The sequence below is a fragment of the Podarcis pityusensis genome (assembly GCF_964106645.2).
Source record: "Podarcis pityusensis genome assembly, chromosome: 3".
In the NCBI taxonomy this organism is placed as follows: Eukaryota; Metazoa; Chordata; class Lepidosauria; order Squamata; family Lacertidae; genus Podarcis; species Podarcis pityusensis.
In genome coordinates, this window is record NC_138026.1 from 86,485,237 (window position 1) to 86,503,802 (window position 18,566).

Below are 18,566 nucleotides of genomic sequence, written 5' to 3' on the forward strand. Positions count from 1 at the left end.
GCCAGGAGCTTTTCTAATTTCCTACACAGTAAACAGGAACAGCTGCTTTCTGCAAACGCCTGCTGGTTAGGATGGAAAGAGAATGAATGTGCTAGAAACTTGCTGAACTGGGAAATGTGATTTGTTTTAACAAGGATGTCAAACCTTTTTTTGTGTGTGTGCCCTTCAGAGTTGCTAGACAGACAGAAATTTGACAGCTAGACCCTTGCTTGCCAAGGAGGTACAGGTATGAAGAAGGCTTCATCAGTTGCATGGCTACCTGTTATGCACCTGTTGAAAAAACAGGAGCCTGCCAAGGCAGGAAGCTTCAGGTTTTTTCCCACCTGCTGCTCTCCAAAATTCTGCAAACTGCACTGAACTGATAGTGAGAGGGCAATTGAAAGACAATGATTTATTTGTCAGGAAGGCCTGACAGTAGCTGAGGCCAAAGTCAACACATACTCAGAATGTTATTTAGCCATAAAACTCTTCAGAGATCTTCTCTTACTTTTCTTGTATTGACAGAGGCATTTCCAGCAGTCAGTCATTTTGTTGATGAGTGAGCTGCAGCTCTGTTTTGGGAGAGTAATGTGAAAGTTAAACACACACACACACACGTGTGTGCACACATACACTTGTCTGAAAAAAATTGTGGCACCCTCAAGATGCCCCTGGCTTTTAATTAGCATTATCATTTCATTTTCAGTTATGAATTGCTTCCCATGAGGCATCCTGAAGTGATTTACAATATAATAACATACATAAAGGTAAAGGTAAAGATAAACAGACCCCTGACAGTTACCATAAGTCCAGTCGCAAACAACTCTGGGGTTGCCGCGCTCACCTCGCTTTACAGGCCGAGGGAGCCAGCCTTTGTCCGCTCTGCTGACAGTTTTTCCAGGTCATGTGGCCAGCGTAACAGAACACCGACACCAGAGCAGCACACGGAAACACCGTTTACCTTCCCACCGGAGCAGTGCCTAGTAATCTACTTGCACTTTTTGGAGTGCTTTCGAACTGCTAGGTTGGCAGAAGCTGGGACCTAGCAACAGGAGCTCACCCCGTTGCTGGGATTCGAACTGCCAACCTTTTGATCAGCAAGCCCAAGGCTCAGTGGTTTAGACCACAGCGCGACCTGCATCCCTCATACATACAGTATTTAAAATAGCATAAAGAAAAACACTTAAAAGAGTTGCATATATAAAAACAATTATGAAAACAGTTATAAATTTTAAAATGTTTAAAACATAAACATCAATTCAGTTCTGACAAAGAGAGCAACTGAGATAAAGATCTTCACTTAAAAGGCTTCTTGAAAGAGGAACATCTTTAGCAAGCACTGGAAAGGCAGTGGAGGTGGTGCCTGTCTGATATGCAATAGGGGAACGTTCCAAAGGGTTGGGGCTGCCACACTAAATGCCCTGAATGCAGCATTGTGCGTAAAGGATCTTTTGATAGGGTGGTATCTGCAGGGTACCCTCTTCTGAAGAATACAGCGATCAGTTGGGTATGCAAGGGATGAGCCAACCGTACAACCAAGTGGTACAGCAAATGGTTGCAAACAGCAACATCAAGCACTTGGAAGGCCTGCTTCCACATTGCCACCAATTGACAGTATGCTGATAATGGAATGACTAGCAAGGTCTCCACAGAAGATCTTAAAGGTCCGCTTAGTTCTCTGCTAAGTGAGGTGACCTGCAAGGTATCCTGGTCCAAAGCTGCTTGGGGCTATAAAGGTAAAGGTAAAGGGACCCCTGACCATTAGGTCCAGTCGTGGCCTACTCTGGGGTTGTGGCGCTCATCTTGCTTTATTGGCTGAGGGAGCCGGCGTACAACTTCCGAGTCATGTGGCCAGCATGACTAAGCCACTTCTGGCGAACCAGAGCAGTGCACGGAAACAACAAAACCTCGAACTTGGCTCAGTAGCTAATAGGCAGCCCCCATGCAGAACTTTCAACACTAGTGAAAGATGTGGTCATCTGGGTGTCCCACTGAGCAGCCTAAATAGCTGCATTTTGCACTAGCGGCAGCTTCCAAATAGAGTATGGGCCACCATGTCAACTTAGTTGGTCTCTAAGGTGCTACAGGAAGGAATTAAAAAGTGTATCTGAAGAAGTGTGCATGCACACGAAAGCTCATACCAAGAACTAACTTAGTTAGTCTCTAAGGTGCTACTAGAAGGAATTTTTATTTTTATTTTATTTTATTTTATTTTATTCATTTTGTTTTGTTTCTTCTTCAGGAACGTTTGTAGTCTAAGAACATAAGGAAGTCAATACTTTAGAGGTATCAATGCAAATTTATAAATAATTGTAATTCAAATAGAAATGCATCTTGCCTTAGCTGAGGAAACTGTGACCAGGTTTCCATCATGCCTGCTCAATCTACTGTCCGGGTGCTCTCCCTTCTTCGAGTATTTTTAAACCTTAAACTTCGCTTGGACCATGCAGCCTTTAAGAAAGAGGACTGTCTGAACAACTCAATGGGATTATGGTCTAGGGAGTGTCCAAAGGGCCCAAAAGAGAAGTCTAGAGGCCTTCATTTGGCCCTTGAGCCTAAGGTTCTCCACCAAACCAGCTTCATATTCCTTGTTGGTCATGACACCTTCTGTGCATTCCCAAGCTGTTCTCTATCTCATGGTCTTTCTCCAAAGGTTGCTAAGAAAGCAAGCAAGCAAAGAAACAAACCAGCTCATTTGAACAGATAAACGTTGAAATCTGTGGAGGACGTGTAGGAGCCAAATTTGAACAACCACAATGCATGTGCCCATGTTGACCATTTGATGTTCATTGGCTTTATGACAGATTGCTGAGTAATGTAACTATCTGCTGCTCAATAGACCTTTTCCTCATTCCTTTTTAAGAACATCATTATCCCTAATCCATCACTATTTTATCTCTGTAGCACCTTATTACATATAGTAAAAGAAAACTCAGCAGCATCACATGCTCTTTGCTTACTTTTTATTTTTTAATAATAATCAAACAGCTGCAAAACACCCCTTCTCGCCACCATTCCTCAACAGTCCTCAACAGCATTCCTTAACAGTATTCTTTTTACTTTTTAAATTTTAAAATCCTTTATTATTCAAATAACTTAAAATACATGAATTGTAAACATTGCACATTACTAATAGTCCAACATATTACAAACATACCAAAAAGAAAAGAAAGAACAAAGAACAAAGAAAAGAAAAAGAAGAAGGGAAAAATATAAAGAACCTTCCGGCTACACTCGTCATACTATTTTACAAAATAAAGTTTTTCAATGCAGTCAGCAGCATCACATACTGACCAGGAAACAATAATTCCACAACTGTATTCAATGGCTGCTGATAGGGTGGTGCTCTGGGACAGGACCATGTTAGTGTACATAGTTGGGAGCCAACGTGTGTGTGTGCATACGTACGTATGCGCACACATGTGTGTGCATTCATTCATCCATTTGTTTAGTTCTTTTACATTTTTGCATCACATTTCCCTTCCTGGTTCTGTGAATCATTTAGCACATGTCTGGTCAGACAGACTTGCTGAAGTCTTCATATATTGCAATGCATCAAAGTTTTGTTTGAACATGGATATCTGAACAGCTACCAACTTACTTTTAAACTTTCAGTACAAGCATTTAATAAAAGTTTTTACTGTTTTATGAGTTCTGTGAGAATACTGGACATCCTTTTTAGAAGATGAAGAGGGGAAATGTGAAGCTTCTGTTTTTAGAGCATACTTTATATATATTTTTAAGATTCTTCTACAAATTCGTAATGGTTGGTAAGTAGTTTGTCATGGGGAGATGATTCACCATTGAGTTGGCGTGCTCTGCCTTCAGATTCCTTAGTCTTCTCATACAGTTGTACAATTATCTTGTCTACAACAAAGGAAAAGCTTCTTTTTGCTTTTAAAAGTCAATTGTAGGCAGAACACACATTTTTTCTGAGCTTTTTTATAAACACAAAAAGCATTGCCTGTTCCCTGGAGTGTGGGCTTTGGCTAAGTATGGCTTTTGGCTAAATGAAAGGGGAAACATGCTAATGGTAACAGTTGTTCAACAGCACAACTGACTGCCGATCTGCTGGAGGGAGATATTTAAGTGAAGGCTGAGGGACCATTTGTTAGAGATGCTACTGGAGGTACTGTAGCTGGACTTCATGACCTCCAAGGTCCCCTCCAACTCTTTCGTTTTGCATGTATCATTTTTGTGTTCTTAAATCATGTCCTCCCTAAAAGAGGGCACATGTTGCGGTGAGACCTGGAGACTAACCTCCTGGTTGTGGGTGGGTACAATTGGTCAGCCACAACACCCGATTGGTAGGTCCCTCATTGCTGGGTTTAATCTGGCCCATGGGGTGCAGTCTAAACAGACCGAGGGACCTATATATACCTATGCACGTGACCCAGAGCTTCCTCTTTCGGCGTGTGCATTCGGAACACTCACCCACCTCTCCCTACTTTTAGGGCTTGTTGCGCTTGACCTTGCTATGCCGTTGTGTGTCGTCTGTCGTTGGGACAGGGGCATGGCAGGAATTTTCCCCACTTGGCTGATTGGCTGTTGCCATTTGGGTTTCTCCGGCCGCATAGCAAATCGTCACAACTTGTAAGGTTTCGGATAGGCACTGGTTCAGGTGATAGAGATGGGAGGAATCCAGGGACTGAACTTGGTTTGGTCAACCCCTGAAAGGGGATTGTGCCTGTGCCTGAGTCCAGGGGAGCATCTGGGGAGTGAACAGAGTCTGTTCCCAGGCTTTTCACCTGCCTCAGGTGTTCACCCTTGGCTGACCTATGATAGTGCTCTGGGTCAGCGCTACCTGCAAGGGTGGAGGGAGCTAGTCGAACCAGAGCCTATGCAACCATTCACTTTTCTGTAATCAATAAAGTGGCCTAAATTCTGCCAAAAACCGAAACTAAAATTTGAGTCAATTGTGTGTTTATTTAGGGGGGAGGTCTCTGGGTCTGAACATGCAACTACTTTTAAAATGTAAATGTAAATCAACTTGAGATGGTGGTTTAATATGTAATAATACATATTGTAATAATATGTATTATGTATATGTATTATGTAATAATAGTAATAATAATAATAATAATAATAATAATAATAATAATTAAAAAAAAAATCACACAGGCTGTCTCAGTTGCATTATATTTTATGTGCTGGAAACCCATAAAGAGTTGAGCATTACCAGTTGCACACTTCCAACCTGTGTATGATGGCTTCTGCATTTCAAAGATGTGCCTCTCTGAGCATGTTCTGGCTTTTCCCTTACATCCATTTTTAAAATGCAAATAGGAAAATTAAATGTTGACTTCCCACCCCCCTTTTTCTTTTATTGTTGAATCACTGGGTGGAGAACAATTCCAACTAATTTTCCCTGATGGTGCAACTCCATTGTCCCTTTGCTTCTACATGAAATATGAGTAATTATATTTACTCTCAGGTGTGTGAGAGGCCTGTAAAGCACTTGGTAATCTTTAGAGAGAACATTGTCAGAGCCTGGCTGTAGATAAAGGGCAAGCGAAGGCAACATCAGTTTATGCAACGTGCTTCTTAAGCAATTGTCTGCAAAATATGATGGATTATTTTCAGTGAAATCATTTCACGCGGCAAAATATATTTACTAGCATTTGCAGACCTTATTTCAGCCTGTAAATATTTCTAAAATCAGAATGAACTATGTAGCATTCAAACTCTTTAAAGGGCAACGGAATGTATCTGCTGATCAAAATTTTTGTGGATCTAGGTTTGCATGCTATCCTAACAAAACATGAGACTATATTGCAGAGACGAAAGGTTTAACTAAAGAAAGGAAATAAATTTAGACTGTTTTCTTCCTCATGTGTCTTTTAAAATTAATATGGATTGTCCTGAATTATAGGGTGGTTTCCTTAGCCGTGTACACACTTTTTTTCCACTCCACATTCAGTGTGCTCCCACTGCTGGTTTGGAAAATGGTGTACACATGACACCAGCTGCATTCCATATCTATCCTGTGTCTCTTATGCCATTTTTAAATGTATTACATCATTTTTATAGGTTTACCCCCAAACTAGCTTCTGTCCTAATTGAGAAAAATAGTGACCAGGCTGCTTTTAAAGCCGGTAATGTGTACACAGTTTAAGTTGCTCCAGTAAAGTATGATCCATACAAAATTAGAAAATAATTTAAGATAAGATCTGTGCTGGAGCCTGACCCTGACCAAGTCCCAATTAATTTGGTGCTCTGTTCTCACAATGGCTAACTAAATGCTTATGGGGAGCTCACAAGGAGGGCATTTGTGCAATAGTCCACTCTTCCCATCATGTTCCACCATGACTGATATTCAGAGTCACACTGTTTCTAATATTGAAGCTAGTACATAGCTTCAGGCCCACTTAGAGGTCTAGAGAGAGCCAAGCCACTGCCCTCTATTGAGACTCCTTAGCCAAAATGAAGACTTTTTAAAATGACAAACACACAAAAATAAGGCACCTAAAAGAGTGAGAGAGACATAAATTTGTAACTTAAAAATAAATTTCTCCATGTTTTTTAACATTAAAAACATCCATTCAAACAAAACAACACTGATATAAACTTGGGGTTCTCTGAACCCTGAACTTCCCCTCACCACCCTGGTTTTCAAAATGTACATTTTTTTATCTTACCGCAGTTGATCAAATTTATCTAACTTTAATTTAATCCTTTTTTTTAGTCTTTTGGTTTTTGCAAATTACAAGTGTTATAAAAATCCTGCCAACATCTTTAATTGTTTACAATGTTCTTTAATATAGTCTATGTATTTTTTTTTCATCCTGCATAAATTTGTATCTTTGAGCTGAGAGAGTTTGTCACATTTGGTCTGATACACACACACACACACACACACACAAAAAAAACACAGCTATGAAACTTATCAAATACAGTCAAACCTCAGAACTTGAATGGCTCTGTTGCCAAACATTTCAGTTCCTGAATGCCCCAAACCCAGAAGTAAGTGTTCCGGTTTTCAAACGTTCCTTGGAACTCAAACGTCCGATGTGGCTTCCATTATGCAAAAACCTAGCTGTCGGCCAATTGGAAGCCGCGCCTCAGAACTTAAACGTTTCAGAAGTCGAATGGTCTTCTGGAACGGATTATGTTTGAGTTCTGAGGTTTGACTGTATCAACAAATCAACAAGTGTCTAAATCTGAGGCCCCTTTTGAGTCTGAGGCCCAATCTAAATGATTCTCCTACCCTCCAACTCTGTTTGGCTCTGGGGAGCCATCATAGCTAGTAACCATTGGTTAGGAAAATAGCTAACTCCCCCATCATCCATCACTTTGGCCTTGACCCACCCTCTACTTCCATCTCCTTAGCTGGTGTGTGGAACAGGAGATTTTGGCTGTGTTCACATCATAAGCACATTTAAAGCACATGACATCCCCCTACCCCAAACAATAATTGGAACTGTAGTTTGTTAAGGGTGCTGGGCATTGTAGGACTGTGAGGGGTAAAATACAGCTCTCAGTACTCTTTGTGGAAAGCCAAATATACTGTGTTTGTGCAGCTTCCATCATGGCTCTCCGGCTTCTTGACAAGCTTGGTCCTCTTCCATGTGACTCTGAGGAAAGAGCAAGGGGTTCATCAAGCCATTTCTTCTTACAAATTCACAGCACTTGTACAATTTCTGCAGGCTTGGAACAAACCTGAATGCTGTTTTCCACTGATTTCTATGAGCTATTCTGTTAGCAGTTCAGTGCTATTTAAGATAATGGCTCCCAACAACTGGTATACCAGAACAAACATTTACTTCCTCCTCTCTGTCTTTGCCTAAAGATCTCTTTGAGAATCCAGGCAATGAAGGGGTCCCATGTAAAGCCAGAGCTAAAAATAATTTTCTGTGGGCGTAACTAGTCTAATTAATGCACAAAGGGGTTAATACCATCAAATAAGCTTTCTTGCCAGCCTTTGCTATGTTGACTTCCCTGTACCTTGGGAGGAACTAGGTACCAAGAATTATTCTTTTATACCCCCCCCCAAACCAACACAGTCCACACTTCAAAGTGCCCTATTTTCAGGGTTTTTAAAAGAGTTTTGTAGCTTCTTAATCAAGTGGGAGCCAAACTGAAATTATTTCCTGGGAAGAAGCAAAAAAAGAAAAGAAGAAAGTTGCAACAAATTGAGTTAGATTTGCTTCCTCCTTGGTTACCTCCATGAGTTGGCTCTTCTAAAAGTAGAACAAATATTGGGAATTGCCTGTCAAGAATGGAGGGAAGCACTTTGAAGGTTTGCATCACACCTCCATTGAGTCATTTCTTAACTCCCCCTGAAATGTTTACAATGTGGCTTTAAAAAAAGGGATTCTGGAAGTTACGAAGCAATTTAATGGTCTATCAAAACACTAACTACAATAGGATAATAGGCCTGTAATTGCACTAGTTAGCTAGAGGGCTGTTATTTATTTATTTTTAAACAAGGCTTTCATTACGAGTCGCCATAAAATCATATTGTTAGCATCCTGAGCATAGAAGCCAACTCAAAGGGGCTGGGGGGCTTCGGCCTCCACCAGAAAATATTTGAGGGAGCCGGGCCCCCACAGAGTTGATAGGCATTCCTATTAAAATGGTGTGTGTGCGCACTGTGTCATGTGATCAGTTATATGGTGCGGGGCTTTCCTGGGCTCCCACAATATTTTATTCAACTTGGCACCCCTGAACCTGAGTATTGTAGAAGGTTACTTTGTCTGAAAATAGCATCAAGTTCTTTATCTGGCAGGCTGCCATACTGTCAGGCTTTGTGGGAAGTGGGTCTTCCAAGGACCAGTGAGGCATTCTTAAAGCTAAGACTGGTTTTGGTCACCTGGGGTTCCATGTCCAGGGCTGGCCCTACCATTAGACAGAGTGAAACAGCTGCCTCCAGTGCAAGATGCTGAGGGGCACGGAGCAGGGGTAAGGTGTTGGAGGACATGCTAGCCTGCTGCCCTCTGGTGTGATGGAGGACACTGCCCCATCATTACTGTTGCTGTAGCATTTAACTGCCAGTCTAGTCAGCTTCTGCACATGGAAAGGAGCACCACCTTGTCCACCTCAGGTGGCCAGATGTTTTGGGCTGGCCTTGTCCACATAGATACCTGGACATCATTGAGTGGCCATAGGTGGCCACAATATCTCAGCTTCGGCCCTCTATGTGAGGAGATTATGGTGTTGGATTGCTTTGAGCTCTTAGGCTGCAAAATGGGAAGGAAGTACTATTGAATTCTAAATGGACAAGTCTATGATTGCACTGTATTTTTTAATTGTTTTCCACTTTGTGTATGTAATAATGCATTGAGGAAGAGTTGCGGGAAGGTACCATGCAATGAAGACAAAGACTACTGTCGATCTTTTGCAAAATATTTTAAAATTGCTTTAATAAAAATTCCATGTTAAAGAAAGGCCAGGAAAGCAACATTTTTTTTGTACCATGGTTTGAATGAGTGTGAATGAGCCACAGCATTTTACTTAAACCTGATAGATTTGATAAAACACAAAGGCTTCCGCTGCCACCACTTCCAGAGATTTTCTAACAAAGATGCACATTTTACACCCATGCAATATAAAACTCTCAAAATTAACGAAACCACAGTGACTAATAGTTTTGGGATTAGTTATCTATACTCTACTCAAATATTTAAAACAAATATAATGTCCTGTTCTGTAGTGTGTGCTTAAAAAAAAAGCTGTTTTTTCACATCTGGGAATTATGTCTCACTCTTTAATGTTAGTTTACTTAATGGATTTATAGTTTGCATTTCTAGGTCGTCAAGGCAGCATATGGACATAAGAAGAGTCCGCTGGATCAGGCCAGTGTGGCCCAATCAGTCCAGCTTCCCATTTTCACAGCGGCCAACCAGAGGCCTATGGGAAGCCTTCAAAGTAGGACCTGAGCTCCAGAGCCCTGTCATTTCCTGCAGCTTTCAGCTAATGGTACTCAGAAGCATATTGCCTCCAACCATGAAGGCAGAGCTTAGTCATCATGGCTAATAGTTACCGATAGACTTTTCCTCCATGGATTTGTCCTCTGTTAAAGCCACCCAAATTGATAAGACATCGCTGAGTCCTGAGGAAGCAATTGCCACAGGTTAACGTTGCACTGTGTGAGGAAGGACTTCCTTTGGTCTGTTTTGAATCCTCCATCATTCAGCTTCATTTAATGTCCACTGGAGTTCTAATGTTATGAGAGAACAGGGGGAAACTGTTCCCTGTCCCCCTTCTCTATGACATACATAATTTCACACACTCCTGTCATGCTTCCTTTTACTCCCCCTTTCCCCAAAGAGCCTTAAATGCTGCCAGTTTACTGCCCTTTCACTCAGTTTGGAGAGGCCCTTTTGGAGTTCTTCATATTCCTTTTTGGTTTTGACAACCAATTTAATATAATCAGCAAACCACCCTACTGCTCCCCCCTAACTCTAGATCATTTCTGAAAAAGTTAAAAGCATAAAGTTGTTGGGTTTTTTTTAAATAGTTTTTATTAAAGATTTCTTTTGTGTTACAAAACAAACAAGCAGGGAAAGGTGATTCATATATCTATATCTATCTATCTATCATCTATCTATCTATCAATCTATTATCTATCTATCTGTCTATCTGTCTATCATCTATCTATCTATCTATCTATCTATATCTATCTATCATCTGTCTATATCTATCTATATCTATCTATCTATCTATCTATCTATCTATCTATCTATCTATCTATCATCTATCTATCATCTATCTATCTATCTATCTATCTATCTATAATTTTTCATTATTAAAATTTCCTGTTATGTACCCAGTTCCTGATCCACAAGAGGGCTTTTCCTTGTATGACAACTTAGCTTACTTAGGCGTCTGTGCTGCAGTACTTTGTCGAAGGCTTTCTGAAAGTCCAAGTACACTGTGTCAACCAGATCAGCTCTTATCTATATGCTTGTTGACACTCTCAAAGAGTGCTCAAATAGAGAGGACTTGCCGATACAGAAGCCCTCATTGGTTCTGCTTCAGGAAGGCTTGGTTATTTTAAGCAATACTTTCCACCAGTTTTGCAAGAACAGATATTAACTGACCTGCAATTTCTAGTTACCCTCTCACCCCACCTACTACATCACTTTTTTTTTTTAAAAAAATTGCATTATGTTGTTCACTTTCCAGTCCTCAGGTATGATAGGATTTTGATATCACACCTATCCCAGTGTAATCAGCAGAATTGTGCTGCGCCAGCAGAGTAGTCCAGAAGAGCTTCAGAGTCTGCTCCTCCTTGCAGTTGTCAGTCTTTCCCAGATTTCAAAGTGGCTTGTATGTACACACATTCTTTGGAGAAAGAGAGGCTGCATGAGTAATACCAGAGGCCTGTGGCCTTGAGCTGTTTCAAAACCCACTACAGCTGGCATCCTTACCCTGAACAGAAATCAGTCGTGGACAAAGGGCATAGGGGCCAAGATGTCTTCGACCCTCCCAATAAAATATTTGAGAGGGCTGCCCACCCCCAGTTGATGGACATTGCCATTCAAACAGTGTGCATGAACTGCATCATGTGATTAGTTATTTTATTAGTTATTTTATTTTATTCAAGTTGACACCCCTGCTCAAGACACAGACCAAGCAGTTAGTGCAATTTCACACATATTCCCAAATTTCACCAACAAATATGAGGGACAAATTACATATCAGCTATTTCACATTTGAGAACTCTCAGATAGATACCATCCAAACCTGACAATTTGTCAGTTTTCAGTTAGTCTATTAGGCCTGGAACTTTGTTTTTCATCACCACTATTTTTCTTAGTTACTCAGACTTCCTTCCTGCAAAGATTTGTTCAGGCGCTGGGATCTGACCTATATCTTCTGCTATGAAGGCAGGTGCAAATAGCCAATTCTGCTTCTCTGCAATCTCCTTATCCTCTTTTAGTACATATTTGGTTCCCTTGGCATTCAAGCATCCAACCGCCTCTCTAGCTGGGAGCTGTAGTCCCAAAAGTTTGGAGGGTACTAGGTTGGCAAAGACTGTCCAGAACATCTGAAGCAGCAACACTAAAAGAGGTGGTCATTCACATGGGAGGTAAAGTGTTACTATGTTGCATGGAAGTCACTTTTCCCCCAGTAAAGACATATATATCCCATACATGGAAGTACCACCTCTCTAAAGAGCCAGCCTCAGACTTCTTCCAGTATTGTGTAACTTCTAAGAAAGCTACAGTCAGGGTCTATATTATTTATAAATATTTTTATTTAATCTTTCCAGTATAGCAACACAAGAGTTCCCCATTTGATTAACATAGCCCCCTAAACCTCCTGAGAGCATGATACAGAGGTCAGCCAAATCTGTCCCACCACAACTGGTCATGTGTTGCTGCAGACTGGAATTAGTTTCTGATACATATGCTATGAAGGCACACCATGTGTCTACAAAAGTTCTGTTTGTCAATCGTTCAATGCTTTTAACTGTGTAGTCAGCTTTGCCATGACAGAGTACAAACCTTTTGACTCCAAGCGGACAACTGCTAATTATCCAGTTTGAATCCAGGATCTATACATTTAACAACCAATGATAAGGTTTAGTAAAGCTGAGCCAGGAGAACTCTCCTCTCCTCTCCCTCCCTCCCCCGTCAACCCTCCTCTAGTATTGCATTTTGAACATCTGAAATATACAGTGGTACCTCGGGTTACAGACGCTTCAGGTTATAGACGCTTCAGGTTACAGACTCCGCTAACCCAGAAATAGTACCTCGGGTTAAGAACTTTGCTTCAGGATGAGAACAGAAATTGTGCAGCAGCGGCGTGGTGGCAGCGGGAGGCCCCATTAGCTAAAGTGGTGTCTCAGGTTAAGAAGAGTTTCAGGTTAAGAACGGACCTCCGGAATGAATTACCGTAAGTTCTTCACCTGAGGTACCACTGTATTGAGATTTACAAATTGAAATAATTCTTGCAGTTCCTCAATAGTCCAGTGGAGGTCACTGAGTTCCAAGTGGAGAATTTGCACACATGTTAGATTCTAGGCCAAACTACACATTACACATCACAGGATATCCTTTTAAAATTTGTTTTAAAAACTGCTTTGAGAGCAGGTGATTGAAAGAGAAGCAGCAGCAAGGAGGACTTAATACTTTCCTTACCTGTTATTTTCTCCAACTTGTCACCCTGAAATTTCTCTTCCCTGATCCATCTAAAATATGTCTTCAGACGCATATTTTAAACCCTGGGAGGGGTGGGGACAGATGAATTAATAAAGGATAAAGTTATCAATGGCTACTAGCAACAACGGTTGTTGCTTCCCCACAAACGAATGCTCAATAAAGAGTGGGCATTGTATTACCTTCAAACCAGCCTTTTGCAAGGCAATCAGGATGAATGCGCAATAAACAAGTCCTCTGGAGGAGCCCTGGTTGGCCACTGTGAGACAAGAATGCTGGACTCGATCAGACTTTGACTTTGTCTGATCCAGCCAGGCTTTTCTTATGTTTTTATGACTGTGTGGACAAAGAAAGTAGCAGAAGTATTTATATGTACACATGGCCTGTGGTTTGTAAGATAAGGACTGAAGATAGAAAAAATGCCAAGTACACACATTCTGACATGATAAACGTGACTGAATATAATACTTCATTGATGGAGCAACAAAACATGAAGTTCCAAAGGGCTTTACTGACAATAACCGCTCACCTAGGGCTCCAGGTGGACAGTTTTTGCTGCATGGTGCAGCCACGGTGGGTCCATGGAGTCTGCTGTCTTCCAGCGTGGCTGGGGGAGGGGGTGGTTATCTGGAGCCAGCCGCCTCTAGCCTCTCAGATATGGGTGGGCAGTGCCCACAAGGCCAATCAGAAGCAGGGGTCCCTGTCTTATTTAAGGGGGCGCACCCTGTTGGCTGTTTGTTGCTGGTGACCCTGGGCCAGTCAGCATTCCTCTGCCCAACTTACCTCACAGGATTGCTATGAGGATGAAATGGGATGGCAGAGAACCATGCTTGCCCCCTTGAGCTCCTTGGAGGGAAAGTGGGGTATAAATGTAATAATAATAATAAATTAATAATAATAATAATAATAATAATAATAATAATAAATTTTATTTATATCCCGCCCTCCCCAGCCAAAGCCAGGCTCAGGGCGGCTAACAACAAACAAATAATCAAACAATCAAATAATCCAACATTCTAAAACATTTCATTATAAAATTAATTAAAATCAAATTAATGGCAACCGTTAAGCAAAGTTCTGTGCAGGTTGCCAGAGGAGGGAGTCAGGCTGGGCCCTGACCAAAGGCCTGGTGGAACAACTCTGTCTTGCAGGCCTTGCAGAAAGATGTCAGGTCCCGCAGGGCCCTAGTCTCTTGTGACAGAGCGTTCCACCAGATTGGAGCCGCAGCCGAGAAAGCCCTGGCTCTAGTTGAGGCCAGCCTAACCTCTCTGAGGCCTGGGACCTTCAGGATGTTTTTATTTGCAGACCGTAGGTTCCTCTGTGGGGCATACCAGGAGAGGCGGTCCCGTAGGTACGAGGGTCCTAGGCCGTATAGGGCTTTAAAGGTTAAAACCAGCACCTTAAACCTGATCCTGTACTCCACCGGGAGCCAGTGTGGCTGGTATAGCACTGGGTGAATGTGCTCTCGCAGCGAGGACCCCGTAAGGAGTCTCGCCGCGGCATTCTGCACCCGCTGGAGTTTCTGGGTCAGTCTCAAGGGCAGCCCCACGTAGAGCGAGTTACAATAATCCAGTCTGGAGGTGACCGTCGCGTGGATCACAGTGGCTAGGTCAGGGCGAGAGAGATAAGGGGCCAACTGCTTAGCTTGGTGGAGATGAAAAAATGCCGCCTTTGTTATAGCTGTAATCTGCGCCTCCATAGAGAGGGAGGTATCGAAGATTATACCCAAACTCTTAATGGACGGTGCTGGCACTAATTGCACCCCCGCAAGAGACGGGAGTTGCCCCCCCAATCCCATATCGTCCCGTCCCAGCCAGAGGACCTCTGTCTTCGAAGGATTTAACTTCAACCGGCTTCCACGTAACCATCCAGCCACAGCTTCCAAACATCTGGTCAGTGTGTCTGGGGCCGAGTCAGGATGGCCATCCATCAACAGATAGAGTTGGGTGTCATTGGCATACTGATGGCAACCCAGCCCAAAACTCCGGACAAGCTGGGCGAGGGGGCGCATAAAGATGTTAAAAAGCATCGGGGAGAGTATCGCACCCTGAGGCACTCCACACACCAAGGAGTGGCGGGATGACAATTCCCCCCCAAGCGTCACCCTCTGTCCCCGACCTGAGAGAAACGAGCGCAGCCATTGAAGGACTGTGCCCTGGATCCCCACGTTAATTAATTAATTAACATTTCTCCTGTTTCCTGGAAAGGACCTATAGCACAAAATGGGAGACAGCTGAGAGAGCCATTCATAACGCCTTTTCAATCCCTGAAAAACATGTCCTTTTACTAGATTCTAGTTCAGTCGCTTTTCACTGCAACTGTTCCTTGTATTGACCTTAAGGTTAAAGACAGAATGCCCAAGAAGACTGAAATGATCCCAGACTGATTTTGTGTGTTCCAGTTTTATAGCATTCCATTTGGGTCCATTCATTCTCTTTTGTAGGGACTGTGATGATCTTTGGCTGATGCATTATAAACATCTGCAGAGTATTGACTATGAAATGGTGATGTTACATAATAAGAAGATCTGTAGGTAAATAAGCCCTTGATAATGTGACTGATGTTATTTAGCCCAGCAATTGAGAGGCGCCATATCTCAGTGGCAGAGCATATATTCTGTATGCAAACAGACCCAGCATCAGTCACCGGCATCAATCCCCAGCTCAAAAATATTCCCCATCTCACACTGAGTTATTTGTTTCCCATCCGGACCGCTGATCCACTCCAGTTCTGTTTGGCTTCAGTCATGACACAGCATCAGCTGTTCTCACACCCGCCCTCATTTCAAATCTATGATTAAAAACATTGTGCCAGTTATTGGCTCATTTCCCCTGCCTTTTCTGTTATACTATTATGCAAAATGTCTGCGTTAATGAAACTGAGAAATGTACTGGCTAAAGGTGCATGTCGCCGAAGCATGGGCTCAGAAACATTTTGTATTTCATTGTCTCAGTGCAGCCATTTGTGGAAGGCTGATTGTCTGCAAGTTCTGTTACTTTTCTAAGATTGGCCGTCAATGAACTGCCGAGCTTAAATTATTTCTCTTTGTAGTTTTTTCATGTTCTTTCCTCCCAAGTCCCAGGTGACCAGATGTTGAATGTTGTAATGATTAAAATGAGGACAGCAGCTTGATCACTTCCTAATGAGGACAGGAAATGATAATGAAATGAAATTTCAGCCAGATCCCAACCCCCCCACCTTGCCAAAAAGAAAAGAAAAGAAATCGGTTAATGAAAAACTTATGCACGGTTCCCCTTGGAACTGTTTAGCAAGGGAGGAAGTGGAAACACTGGTCCCTTCCAGACAACCGGTTGTTGAGCATTCAGTCAAATTTGTCTGCACAAATTTTGCAGAGAGGTTAGATGATACAATATTGACTATTCATTGAGCATTCATACTGTTTTGTTTGTGAAAAGGTTATTCAATCTTGCATTAATGCAATAATTATGCAAACATTTCCCCATCGCTTTGTATCTTGCAAAAAAGTTCTGTTTGGGGGCTGGTGGAGCTGGTTTGTTGTGCAAGAGTGCCAAACCAGCTTTAATTGTACAACCTGAATTTGCCTGTACGTGATTGAATCCCACCTAAAACTAGTGACAACCTAGAAGTGCCCACTGTTGGTGGAATTAACAGAGGCAAATGAGACAATTGTCAGAACTTTCCCTGTGTGCCCATTGCTAGTAGCATTAAACCTGCACATACCCTCTCTCTCCCTGTCTGCCCATCCCCACACCATTATCTGGTCTAAAATACTCCAAACGTGCTGTTGTGATTCTGTTTCATGGTTTGCAAGGTATTGTCGTGTAAGGAAAATCAGAAACTTTTGCTGTCATTTCTCCATTGCTGTTGGTCAAACTTCATCAAACAGAATATTCTATGAACATACCAACACTGTCCTGTGCTGTTATACAATTCTCCAATATGTTTTGGAGAGCAGAATGTAACCTTCTTGACATGGATGCTGTGAGAATAAATGGGAGGAGGTCGCAAATAGTTTTGCTGCCTAAAGCTCATTAAAGGAAAGACACATCATCTCTCTCTCTCTCTCTCTCTCTCTCTCTCTCTCTCTCTCTCTCTATATATATATATATAGATATATAAAACTTGCAGCCCTACGCCCGTCAAGAAAATTCTTGGGAAAAACACAGGGAGCCATCACCGCAAGGATCCCAGCCAGGAAAAAAAATGTGATTGTATTTAAGGGTGGTATTAAAAGCTAAGTGAACCCCAGATAGCAGCAGATGTTCTCACTCGCAGGTGCTTTGAAAGCAATAAAAATGCTTCTAAGCTTCCTTTCTAAAAAGCCTAAATTCTCTCGTGAGAAATCTTCTTTCTGACTGGATTCCCAGACTTCAGAAATGATGATGACATTGTGATCCATCACACTGGGGCAGGAGGAAGGAGAGGTTGCTAGACAGAGCACGGAGAAGGTCAGATACTGTGGAAGAGTCTATTCCCCTCACTATGAGGACAGACAAGTGGAAGGAAAAACTGTGAAATAACAGCAAATTTTGGATATGCAGCATGTGGTTTTTTTTTAAATGAATGGAAAAGAATGCACAATCCTAATTACTGCTCTCTGAAATGCAAGCCTTCTTATAATTTGAGGCCTGCTATCACTGGGCAGCTTCCAGAGCTCAGCACCACAGCAGGGACCACCAGTGCCTCACCAGTGGTACATCACAAAGGCATTGTCCACTGCCCTCCCATTTCTCTCCAAATTCAGACTTTATTCCGGGAAATAAGGGTACAGGCTCAGCAGCAGACACAAGGCTGAGGAGTCACAGTTCAGGAGTTCACGAACAGGACAAGAAGTTCAGAACTGGACAGATGCAACAAAGATGTCCCAATCAGTTTCTACACCCTGCCCGCCAAACTTTGAAAGACGAGGCGTGGTGCACTTACTAGTGAGACTTGTTTGCTCTGCAGGAATGTTGGGATTGCAAACACACACTCCTTTGGGGTGGGTGTGTCTGCTCTCACCTGTGAAAACAGCACCTGGTTCTAGATGGCAAGACTGCACCTGTTTGGGCTCCTGTTTAGACATTGCTGCCTTTGGCTCCACCTCCCCTCTCAGCTGCTCCAAGCCCCTGCCCCAAGCCCCCAGAGAGGCTGTCTACCACACAAGAAAGTCAGGGAGGAGAGCTGGCATTTCTACTCCCTCTTCCCAAGCAATTCAGGTCAGGGTGGAAAGGGGTGACCCACTCTTCTCACTGGAGAGCCAGTGTGGTGTAGTGGTTAGGAGTGGTAGACTTGTAATCTGATGAACCGGGTTCTCGTCTCCGCTCCTCCACATGCAGCTGCTGGGTGACCTTGGGCCAGTCACACTTCTCTGAAGTCTCTCAGCCTCACTCACCTCACAGAGTGTTTGTTGTGGGGGAGGAAGGGAAAGGAGAATGTTAGCCACTTTGAGACTCCTTAGGGCAGAGGTCATCCAACTAAGGCCCGCGGGCTGGATATGGCCCACTGGGCTCATTAATC